The 13,457-nt window shown below is 36.2% G+C and overlaps 1 long non-coding RNA gene across 3 annotated transcripts; it reads left to right on the forward strand.

The window, feature by feature from the left end:
• Window positions 1-5,156: 5,156 nt before the first annotated feature.
• LOC125680562 (uncharacterized) lies at window positions 5,157-7,442 on the forward strand. Of its 3 annotated transcripts, none has more exons than XR_007371992.2 (3): window positions 5,157-5,602; window positions 6,460-6,730; window positions 6,887-7,442. It is a non-coding gene; the product is annotated as an uncharacterized LOC125680562 (long non-coding RNA). The 3 variants fall into 3 exon arrangements; XR_007371996.2 differs by lacking the exon at window positions 5,157-5,602 and adding an exon at window positions 5,612-5,768; XR_007371994.2 differs by lacking the exon at window positions 5,157-5,602 and adding an exon at window positions 5,805-6,077.
• The last annotated feature ends 6,015 nt before the right edge of the window (window positions 7,443-13,457 follow it).

Consider the following 13,457-nt stretch of genomic DNA (forward strand, 5'->3'; position numbering starts at 1 on the left):
TTACAGTGTTGGGTTATTTGTTACTGCTTGGACGGCTTCTTCTCATAGGAGGCATAAAAAACTCTTTGTCCACGGGCAAGAGGTCAAAAACTTTCTTTACCACTCATTTCTGACTAGAGAGTCTAAGTATTTCTACATTTAAAAAAAATAATAACAACCTTTTCCCTCCAATTTTTGTTATAAGATATTGAAATTGTATACATTTTGCTGTATTGATCCTTTGATATTGCATGCCAGCGATCATTTATGGCGTGCGCTAAATTTTTGCTCCATATGTACACAGTAGCGCCCATTCATTGAGTATATGCACATCACCTTCTGGAGTAACTTAGATTGCACTAAATCTAAACACTAAAAGTTAGTTTACTTGTACAGTAAATGTCATAATTATTTTTATCCGTGCGACATCCGTTTATAATATCCAGTAAGGTGTGACTGCTCCTTTAATAAACAGTAACCGAGATCATGTTTACAAAAGCTGTCAAGCCGACAGGTAAAATCGATCCCTTAGTTTCATATTCTGTGTAAACTGTGACAACAAGCCGACCTGCCTACAATATTTACTTCCATCGCCAAAGACAAGTACATCGGTTTCCTCAACATTTTTTTTTTATCGAAGAACACTCTGCACATGTACATGAAAAATACGTGTACGTGTAGATAAAAATTAGGAAACTATCATGATAGCATATATGTATGGTAAATTAAACATTTAACGCTCTCCGTTGGTGTCTGTTGATGAAATTTGTTCCCGCCGCTGCTCGGGGCTCCTGCGATCGATGTGTGAAGCGTATAAAACGCATAATAAGCACACGATTACTGGTCACGTACCGGACATTTAACGGACATTACCGTCAAAATAACGGACAAGTACCGGGTTAAAAGAACGTGGAAAGCACGAGAAACTGATATAACGTTCTTTCGACGTTAGACGAACGGACTTATACCGGTCACGTGACTGACAAAACAGGTATAAATCGAAAGTGGATATATCTTTCACCCTTGTCACCCACGCTGACATATTTCCATGATACCACCAAAAGGAAAGTCTACAAATGTTGGAAAGGGTAAAGGCAGGGCACGGGGACATGCTACAAGACCCCTATCTATTCCCTCTGTCGTTGACAAAGCTGGGGAAGAGCAGATCACCCAAAATTCACAGGTAGAAACCCTGTCTGAATCTGTAGAGATTCCAAAAGGCTCTGTTAACGGATATCACCGTCTGAATAACGGACAATTACCGGGTTAACGTTAGACGAACGGACTTGTATCGGTCACGTGGACCTCCGTTTGACAACCGTTATTTGCCAGTTTTACATGTATGTTTCTTGTCCGTAAACATGCCATCACGTTTTCGGTTCACTCGCTGTATGTCCGATAGTAGTCCGGCCATGACTCATGTCCATCGGACATTAACGGATGCGAACTGAACAAGTACAGGAAAAACCGCATGAGTTCCGATTAAAACACAGCTACCGTACACTAGGCGGACTCCATAGGCGGGGGGTGTCCGTTTCAAGTTTTGAACATGCTCAAAACTTTCCACCGAATCGACCAAACTTGGTCGGACAAGGAATGCGTTAGCCGAAAGAGAAACGGACAAGAATCGGAGACGAACGAATTGAAAATTTTATCATCCATTGGACGTCCGTTATCGTTATCTGGTGAGGTGTGACTGCTGCTTATAGGATACATAACGGAAGATTACTCCGAAAATTATATGCCAAGTTTATTTTTTACTTTAAATAATAACATGAGGGAAGAAGAAAATGGGGATACGTGTTCTGTTTCGTATTTTAACAACCTTTTAGCAAAATTACACTCATTTCATGTCTATTTTGTTTTCCGTCCTAAAACTTTTCACATTCTAGGCTTCTAGAACTTGATTACTAATACATGTATTAGTGTCTGCATTCAGCTGCCTCTGTGTGGATAAACACGGAGAAATGCAATGACACTACATTTTATGGGGTTTTTTTTAAAATGATCAATTCAAATAATTCAGTAAGGTGGAAAATTAAAATAAGACAATCAATGATTGAGATATAATCTAATCTAAACGTTGATATAAAAAAAAAAGAAGTTTACTCCCGACGCACGGAGCGCGCCATCGTCGGAAACCCACGGTCGGTCGCACTTCTTTTACCTCCCGTGGGACACAACGCCGATATTTTCTCATAACTAATTAAAATGCATGACCTTACGTGACCTATCGAAGACCGATGGGAATCGCCGCAAGTATTCCCAGAACTCAAAGTGTCAGCAGTAATGGTGGCGCCCGTGAAAGTATGTGTGTTTTGTTGCCCCATTTTAAAAGATAAATAAATGAAAACTCCAGATTTGGCATCCAAAATGGCTGATTATTTTGGCTTATACTTACTTTCACATATGCCCCCCCCCCTTTCGAAAAGCCTGGATATGATATGGTGTGATTATTATCATCACTGCTACATGGCACGTAAATAAAATCAGTCATGCATGATACAATTGAAAGATTATATGCAAATAAAAATTAAAATATGGTCTTACAGTCCCGTTCACATGTCATTTTGTAATTATCGTAGATGAGACATCAATTGTGATTACACGAGAGAGGTATGTAAAGAAGGTCATAATATTACTGGTTCAAGTTGTACCAACAACAAAAATGGAATAATTACGGCAGTAACTTACGCAAGTAAGTGTAGCATACCTATATAAGCCGATGACATACTAAGTCCGCTAAAAAACACATTGCTCCCGTATGATGGATAAAAGTGGCGAGACTACGAGTGCTGAACATGTAGACCTGTACATAGACTAGTACTCAGTAGTAAACGCTTGGTAATACAAGCTTTTGCTCCCCCAGTTTTTACAGACACAAATACACCCTCCGCTTCAAAAGAAAGATACAGATAAAGCATCTCGCTGAAAGCGTTGTAACTTGTCCAACTTAAACATAGTCAAAATCTTCGCTTTGAAAGCCATGTTTTACTATGCTCCCGAACACTGGAAATAAGGGGCTTTTTTCATTGGTTGAACATCGCAAAAAGGAATGGTAAAGTGACCAGTCGCATACATGTAAAGAAGCCGAGACACACCTTCGATAGTATCGGCGTTGTGTCCCACGGGAGGTAAAAGAAGTGCAACCGACCATGGGTTTCCGACGATGGGAGTGTACTTCCTGTACAAAGAGATATTTCTAATTCACGGGCAATCTCACAGATGCGATGCTCAGCGAAATCTAGCAATAAATTCATAATTTGAATAAATTATTAGAGCGTTTATCTACCTGAAAGGTCCTTATACTTAAACCTAACCTGTACCCGGTTCAGAACTCGACTAAGACCTGAACCCATCTCGTTCTGAACATGTCTCTGCAAGATTTGTGGATATGAAATATTGCTACACTAGTTATTGCACGTATACACAAAAATAAAATGTTCAAAGAATGTATTCAGGGCACCTGTTCAACATATTGTAAATATATAAGGTCACTGTATTCTGGGCACCTGTTCAACATTGTAAATATATAAGGCTACTGTATTCAGGGCACCTGTTCAACATTGTAAATATATAAGGCCACTGTATTCATGGCACCTGTTCAACATTGTAAATGTATAAGGCCACTGTATTCAGGGCACCTGTTCAACATTGTAAATATATAAGGCTACTGTATTCAGGGCACCTGTTCAATATAGTACAGAAATAAGGCCAAACTTTTATGGAAAAAGAAAATTGTACACAAACGTCCTGTTTGATAATCGATTGCTTCAACACATATGTTTTATAGATTTCATTCTTTCTTTAGATTTCATCAGTTTTGATCAATAATATTGACAAGCACCTGTCCTCTGTGTACAAAAGCTTAGTAGTAAAAAATGAACATTGTTATCTCGTGGAGGCATACCTATAATTTCAAAAGTCGTAGTCTTCAGAAGATTTTTCTAGAATTTCATAAGTATTACGTGTATGTTGAGGGTGTTTAAATGTAGCTCTATTGCTCCTGGGTAAATCCTTTTACACATAATATAATCCACACTGTCATAATTTCAATGTAGCTTTTTATAAATTTATCATTTCATATCAGTTTTCTTGTGTTTTATATTATCTCTCCTGAGGGAAATCACGTGATTCTTACTTCCACTGTTACATGTGTATTTCATAATCTTGCGAAAACTATTTTTAATCCCTTTTTTAAACCCGAATCTTCTTCCTCACGGACCATAAAGTGAGTCTTCGCCGAGAAATGAAACTTTAAAAGAAAATTCTAAATATTTTCATTTACGCAATTCTATTCACGCCATAATTAAATTCCTAGACAGATCGATGTTCCTGTTTTAAACAAATCTGAATCGCTATGGCGCAAAAATCCTTTGTCTTTGAATTTGGTTTGTGGTTCTGAACAAGTACACAGCTAAGTCGTTCTCATAACACTCTGCATGAACAACCTTGCGTCAACGGTTTTATAGAATCATTACAAAAGAGAAAATGTCATAAGTTAATCATATAGAACCCATACAATAGAATACAAAGAAGTAGACAAACAAAATACAAGAATTTAAAAACTTCCATCAACATATTGCATATTGGAGAAAAGTTCGAATAGTTCCATAAAATTCAATTAACATTGGTGAAAATTGAACCTAATCTGTAAGCATACACATTAGTAAATCATATATCAAAGTTCAGCGTCCTACAACAGGTGTACTGTATCAAAGCAGTGAAGAAAGTCTGGAGAACTAAGTTGTGTGAGAAGGACAAATAGACGGATAGAAGAAGAGTCTTATTCGACTTCGCCGCTAGGGGGCCAAAAAAGAAGTGAAATGCTAATATCCAAGCAGAGGATGGAAATATTTCGAACAGAAAAGCGGAAAGATTATTGGAGCCGCCACATTTTTTCTCCTAAAAAGATACCTACATTACTACATGTACTTCAAGCAAGAAACACGGTTGCTGTATCATTACGCATATACGAGTACTAATATATTATACTCAGCTGAGCTAGAGCCCGTATGTACATGTGTACTATATACTAAGAATTTTAATTTTTAATGACTCTTGGTAACAGATGCTTTGTTGTCTAGTTCCACGTGTTCTAGAATCAGGTTACCTGGGAAAATGAGAGTTTTAAAGGTAAAGTTTAAGAATGTGACAAAGTTACACAAGTGTGCTCTGTGTATGTCTGTCGTGTTTTCTGACCCCAAATAATAAATACTTTCGCAAGATATGTTTCTAGCCTCTTGGTGTTTTTTCATGGTATGCACTTCAAGGTCACACATGAAACAGGCCATTGGGAAGCGGAAATATCCGCGCCTCCGTCCTCCGTCCCCATTTCGAAATCAGTTCCTACACACCTGTTACATAAAGCAAGAGAAAGAGAACGAAAAATACCCGTTTACTGGAAACCTGCCGCGGAAATTGTCTGGATTTCATTAGAAGTGTTTGTGTTTGCTCTCTTCATATTGAATAAGTCGTTGTGCCACCATAATCACTGGACGATAAGGAACCTTTAAGCGCTTTACAAATAAGGCTCAGACTTTTTCTCGAGGTCTCGTGTCTTCCATTAGGGAGTAGCGGATACATCGATTCCTTTTATTAATTTTGATGAGGAGAACCAGAGGTATGTTTAATAGGGGCATTGATTTCACTTGAACGTGAAAAATCAATAGCAAAGCGTGTTATGTCCAAAAACAATTTTACTTTTGAATTCACAAAACGATTGTCATTATTGCCGGTGCTTATGGAGTGTGTTTCTTCGAGGGAAGAACCATAAACATTAATTTGGGGTAACTGTTTCTATTTCAATATCTGCAATGTTACATTTTTATATGCGCTTTAGTGTTACCCGTTTTTGCACATGTTTATCTTGTTTGTTGATTGCTTCCAGTTTCTATGAACAATATCGTTTTATTGCCCAATACCACGAAATCATAGTATATTAACAAAGGCTAGATTATATCGTGTATTCATGAGCAACTGTATACCGGTCTCGGTTTTAAAAGTTATTTCAAAATTTCAAGTGTTTATTTACAAACATTGACGACCATTAGGAAAGACTTTGGCCTAGTTTACATCGGGGTTTGAAAACATAATCTGTAAGTATTTTTTTAGTTAATAGCCGTCCTAGATTAGACTAATACTATTAAAGCATAATTATCTGTAAGTATTTTATAATCGATATTTTTTAATCTTTCGTGTGATTATCAAATATATTTAGATAGACCCCGTGGATCTTTATACTTGATGTGATGGCAGGATCGTTTACAATGTTAAAAACCTGAATCTTTCTTTTAATGTGTTGATGAAGCAACTGAGATATAAATATATATTTTGGTAACATGTGTGTATTCCATATTTCGACTTTACTTTCTTATATGTATTGCAATACTATATTGGTTTGTATAAACATTCTCTATTGATAAAAGGTTAAATCATGTGTACCAGTCCATGAGGTGAATACTTGTTCCTTTTCTACAGTAACAGTGTTAAGTACTGGTGTTCTATTGGATGAAGACGCAGACTACAAACTAGGACTCTGTCATGAAATAGATGGCGCTGTGTAACACATGTTGATGACTGATCTTTGACGTCCTGTATCCGACAGCAGGAAATGGCTTTGTCTTCTAACATGTCCTTTATCGTCAGTTCTGCGGACATAATCGGGACCGTCTTTGTACTTCTGCCACTGGTTGTCCAACTTATCCTTATGGTTCTGTCCATTCTACGCGCTAAAGGAACAAGCATTCAGGTAACGCTTGTCAAATAACGTTATACACGAATGACTTTATAAACACTTAATAAGTCGCGAAGCATACCTTTATCAAATTACTTCATACCTTGACTGTTAAATAAAATAACAGAAAGTATAATTCAAATCTTATAAATGAATTTTTACATTTGAAAGGAGGAAGAGGAATACTGTTTCACCGGAAGTGATGTTAATAACAACTGTAAAGAAATTGTACGATCCACAGCAGAACAAAAACCGGAGAACAAGTAGACCATGGGAATGTCTATCGTTCTTCACAGCCTCAGTATGGTCTATTGGTCCACTGTATCAAATGAACTGTCAAACAGAAACTCACGGCGAACTCGTAGACACGGATATTCCAGTGACAGCGGAGCGGGGGTATACCTCCCCATTCCCTGCGAGTTGGTTTGGTTGGATAACTTTACGAGAAAAGATCACTTTGCGTCAGTTATGGGGTTGTGATCAGACAAAAAAAAACTTACCGTGTTAGACTGCAATTCCTTTTGAATATTTTCTGTGGATGCGCCTTCTATGTTCTCTCTTGTTGGAGTAGGAGTTAAGATTGTCAAGTGAAAAGAAAGACAGTATGCCAGTGTATTTTACTGATTTACTTTGTGCCAAAACTAAGCATTAAATGTAGTTATTTCAGAAATTAAGATAGATGTGTCTACAATGTATATTAGATAAAATTCATGTATAGATATTAAAACTGGATTTTGTGTCTTTTTATCTGTACGAATGACATGTTGACTTCTCCACAAGAGTATTGCGATCTATAAATACCACAAGGACTAAGTTTACAAACAGGGGTCAATATAACTGTGCTTGTGTGAAAGGTGAAAATAACGAACAGTAATCAATCTCAAGCAATACAAAAGAGATAGTTGGGCAAACACGGACCCCTGGATATACCAGAGATGAGATTAGGTGCCTAGGTGGAGTAAGCACCCCCTGTCCACCGGTCAGACCCGCCGTGAGCCCTATATCTTAATCAGGTAATCGGAGTTATCCGTAATAAAAATTAGTGTGCCAATATGGATAGATAGATAGATTGGGAGGGGGGGGTATTTGTGAGAAATACACTATAAGTTCTATTGTTTTATTTCATTGTTGTATGAATGTCTCTCTTTGGGTCTGTATCATTACGAAGACGCCATGACACGAAATATTTCATACCATAGAGTTCAGATTTAGACCCCCTGCAGCTCCGAATCCTTCACAAGCAGACAATGAATAAATGTACTTCAATATACAAGTTTCTATAACCCCTTGACCTAAGAAACAGTTTGCTTGTTGTTTTTGGTAACGTGTTCTCTATGTAATTCATTGTAACTAAACAATCAATACATATATATTGCAATGTTTCTCCTGCGAAAACTATTGACTGGTCAATATTTTGAGCAAGTGACCGTTACGAAGATTAATTAGCAGTCCACATGAAAATCGTGCAATATTGATAGTAAGTGATTTATCTTGAGTGAGCCTTAAGAACTATGGGTGAATATCATGAAAATCACAATGATTTTTTATATACCACTTGCGCGTTAGTGATATTTGGCAGACTATTTCTAATGTTTACTGATAATTTGCATTGCATTTGAAGATGCAAAGTCATTTGCCTTTATTTAATAAACTGTAAATTCCGCAAACCCAAGGGCAATATAATAAACCATGGTTGAAGTTGTGATACTTAAGCATTTGGGAGTACAAATTCAAATTTCTTTCTTTGTAGCCTTCTCATCAATGCATTACCCTCTTCGTGATTCGTTTAAAATGCACGTCCCTGCAACAAAACGTGCATTCTGTGACGTACGTCATGGCGTAAATAATACTGTACATGTACCGTATGCACTAGTCAACTACAAAGGTTTCCCCACTGATTTCTGTTAGAACGAGGATTCAGCGATTCTGATTGGTTGATGTCAAACAAAAGCTTATGATACTGATACAGTTGTCTACCATAAAACGGATGCCCCGTGTCACAGCAGGTGTGGCACGCCAAAGAACCCTCGCTGCTCAATGGCTGAAAGCGCCGAGCAAACGCCTAAATTTGAAGCCTTTCACCGGTATTGGTGACGTCTCCATACGAGTGAAAAATTCTTGAGAGAAACGTTAAACAAGATACAATCAATCAATCAAATTCAGTTAATTCCTCGATCATCAAGTACATATAACATCTTTGAGAGGGAATCTTCTTTGGTTTACGATTTGAGGGGGTTATTTTTAAATACACTTGCTACAGACAAAGTGTGTAGTTTTTCAAATCTGATGAAAACTAAATTGATGTTTTTATAAGTAAAATGGATACCATTTTCTCCATAAATTGTAATTCATTCTCATGATTTCTCAATCAAGTCCAAAACATTGAAGAAAATTTGTTTTGAAACACATTTAAATTTCAACTTACAATATTAAGTTTTGTTACAAACACATGCCTATGGTCCGTGTAGTGCAGGCTTTTTTTTTAAACCAGCAATTTGTTAAATTTATTTCTGAAGCATGCTTGGTGTCTGCAATCCACTGAAACTCAAAACCTAATGATATTCATGTTTACTTCATTCATATACCATGGCACTTCAGCATTCTATATTCGTAAATGCAAATTGCCGTATGTGCACACCAATTTGAATACAACCCCATAAAAAACAAATCAAAATTTACTGATGGTGATTTTTTCACACGTTTAAAATACTTGTTTTTGTGATCTCATCCGAAAGACAGTTAGTTGCCTCTAACGACAAGCAAGGACATATTCTAACCCGTATCCCTATGGGACCCCACTGATAGAATTGATAGAAGAATTGTGGTATTAACACAACGAGCTTGGCCGCTGGCTGTGATTTTCATGCTATTGAAAACGGTGACATGGAATGTAGTCCTAAAACTCTCTTGAATTTTTTCTTCCCTTTGGAACAATTATAATTTACGTCCTATATCTTGTAATAAACAATAAAATTCAATATTTCAATTTTAAAAACATAATGAAAACGCCAGTTTTCATTTATAAAAGACATTAAAAACATGCATCGTTGCAAATTGTCAATGTATTAGGAATGGTTGTATCCTACGTTATACTTTGATAGAATGGTTGTATCCAGTGTTATCTTTTAATTTCTTCACTGCTTTTTTCTTCCTGACGTTTACGGTATACATAATTCGAAATGATGTTGTCTTTTCATTGATGTGATTGAATTTATAGTGAGTTTCTTTTTCTTTAAAGAAATGAAAACGAATGACTGAGACCAATTTACACGAAAATTTCCAACTGTGTTGAAGTGTTTTGCAAAGGGTAGAGGATCTGACCGAATGTTATATATCATTCAAACCAGAATTCATTGTATCACCTGATAGGCTATATAATTTTTAAGAATTGTCTGTATAAAGAAATGTAACCCCTCCTCACGGACATCTACACTCTCAGTAGTAACTTGTAGTGAGGGTTGGTTGTACTCTGCGTTAAAAGACCCGTTGTATGCTACGTAGGAATGGTTGTATCCAAATGAAATTTGGCCGCGGTAGGCACCAGATCTTTTCAGATTTTTTTTTACGTAAGAAAATGGTATGTTAGTAAAATATATACAAATACATGTACTAAACGCAACATCTTTTCCAAAAAAAGTTTATAAAAACATAGCACTTATACAGGGAATGCTTACTCCTCCTAGACACCTGATCCCACCTCTGGTATATCCAGAAGTCTGTGTTTGCCCAACTCTCTATTTTGTATTGCTTATTATAGGAGTTGTGAAATTGAACAGTGATCTTCACCTTTCGTTTTATAACTGTAATTTTAAGATATATGTATAACACACATACCTCATTGTTCAGAAGGTCTGAATAGTGCAACCCCCGTAACACCCCTCTAGATTTGCCACTGTCATTGTTGCCAGGTTTATATCACTGGATTGTGTTCATGTATGGTCACATATTGTAGTCCATTTTCAAAGAACAGCAACTTATCTGAATTAATAGTTTAAAGCTATATGATTTGAAACTATAGAAATACACAGTAAATGAAGATCTAAAAATACCCGGTGCCCAAATCATAACGTGTTCGTTCCTTTATAACTGTCAATAAATAAAGCTTTAAAACAGAATATTCGTCAAAATTATTGCAAAAGTATATATCAATACATGTATATCTTTATTTCCATATAATACGCCTGTCAAAGCTACAGATTGTAAATCCCGTCCAAATTGCGAGACAATGTCAGTGTGTCACGTGTGCGAGATCGAAATTATATTTATTACACCACCTGTATGGGGATATCGTTATAGATAGATTCAACATTGGGATTAATTTATGTAAAGCTACATTCCGTATATTTTACAGAGATATTTTACCGAGCGTGTTCGGCATAAACTGCAGGTTCATCTGAAAGTATCCGTTGTTTTTCTCTGTTCGTTATGTAATGTAATAAGCATAATTGATTTATGTTTAAAGGAACAGAGCGGGTTACTTTAGATTCTTTTCTTTGAAAATTACGATATGGTTGAAGGTCATTAGTGCACAAAACTCTGTATTTGTTTGCCGATTCGACCACTGTTTTGTGAAAAGAACCATCAATATGCTTGCGGTGGTTGTTTTATTGAATTGCGAGTGAAGTTCTTATTGTGTTGGTCAAAAAAATTCTGCTTATAAGATTGGCAAGTTTTCCTAATCGATCATTACAGAGATATCAGAAATGAAATATAGAAAATAAAATTGAAAATATAACAATGATACCAATGAATTCTTTTCCCCATGTATATGGGTTATGCAGGAGATCTCTCCCTTTCCAGATTTTTCTTGCATTTACTTGGACATTATGTGAAAAATTATTCAAGGGTATGTTTAGCAGGTTTTGTACATTGTTTTCTAAATGTAAAATTATCCTGATTATTTTATATCAAACCCTCATTTACTCCCGATATTGATGGTATGTCGCGAGAAATCAAGTTATCTGTTGGAACAGCAAGGGTGGCATTACGTTCGTCGAAAAGGGAAGGAATACACGCATGCTGCGCAGCTTACATGATGTCAGAGTTATCGCTCTTTGATCTACACCTTGTGTGAAGATGCTTTCACATAAACAGAAATTGTAATTGTATAAGAAACATGTGGTAGCACCTTGTGTCGTAACTACTCATGTGAAAGCATATGTATTGCATTTGTCAATATTTCACAAACAAGTAGAATCACACACCCACCCATCCCCATTTTTTTTGGACAACGTTGATTTTACAATGTGGTGCAAGCTTGGACTTATGAATTGAACCCATGCAGTGAAAGAACAGAAAAGCGCTGTAATTTTTGTATTTTCACTCACTCTGTAAATGCATAAATTACAATATGACAACATTATAAAAATTTATCAAAGAGAGCAGATAAAAATCAGCATGCAGACTTGAGAAAGTCTCTGAGATTTCTTTCTTTTGTTGTTATTTTGTTGTTGTTGTTGTTGTTTGTTGAGTTTTGTTGTTGTTGTTGTTGTTTTTGCTGCTGCTACTTTGATAATTGAAGCCTGTCAGTCATTGTACCTCTTCCAGACGTGAAGATACATACATACTGCGTAGCCAGCACCGAAAGAAGCACACACAAAAAATCCGGGGGGGAAAACCATTTACATGTACATTAATATCTATAATAGAAAAGTTTGAAGGGATTTCAATTTCATACTACTTGTAATTTTCGTATCAAATGAGGACCCAGCTTTCGGTCAGAATTAGCATGGATATAAGGGGCATGTACCACAGATATACATTTATCATAATTTACATGATGTTTTAACATTTAGTATCTTTACCAATTGATAAATATATCACGACTGGGAATATTCCGACAGAAATGAAAGTAAAATGTAAATATAAAACATAAATTTCAAAATATATGAGGGTATGAACAGCAACGCTTCACGGGAAAAGCATGGTAGTTCATGCCCTCATGTATATTCAAAAATGAAATTTATTTCTTAATTAAAAAAGCATGTGTGAACTATCCAACAACATATTTTTTCTAAATATTCACTGTCCTCAATTCTAAACAGGAACATATTGAAATCAACATGATGTTCGTGGATTACAAAGCTGTCCTGAGTTATCATAATAAGAAGCTATTATTGAAGACGCTACATATTATATAGCTGCAATAATGTAGCCCTCTCTGATTTTTGATTTTTTTTTTTTTTTTTAGGGAGAGGGCTACAACTCCTTAGGATCTCCGTAATGGTGCAAATGCGGGAGTGATTCACTCCCGCAACATTTGCGCTCATTCTAAACATTTCCTGACTTTCTTTACGTAAATAAAATGATATTCTATGTTTCTTAGTCAATATATAAATTTACAACCTGCAACTTTAGATTTGTGAGGCTCTATTCTACCGTTTTCAACAATTTCGATAAATTCCAATTTCTCGATTCATATTTGTGCGCCATGTTTGATGTACTGAAGTTTCAACTTCCGGTTGTCAAGTCATTTGCATATGCCATATAAGGTAGTATTTACATCAGTGGACAAGTATGGAGGCGAAAGCTATTTCGTCGGTATTGAAAAGGTTTGAATTTAATATCAAGTTAAAAACCGAACAGCAGAGTGTAAATTCTTTCTGCAACAATATGATTTTCCTTTCTTTGTCGAAGTGGCTCGAGTAACTACATTTTCGCGCTGATTGTCAATGTTTAGGCCTTTCATTAGATCCACCTACGAGATCTCGCGATAACAAGCATGGCGGAGCAGACGAAGAAT

The sequence above is a fragment of the Ostrea edulis genome, chromosome 1 (assembly GCF_947568905.1).
Source record: "Ostrea edulis chromosome 1, xbOstEdul1.1, whole genome shotgun sequence".
In the NCBI taxonomy this organism is placed as follows: domain Eukaryota; kingdom Metazoa; phylum Mollusca; class Bivalvia; order Ostreida; family Ostreidae; genus Ostrea; species Ostrea edulis.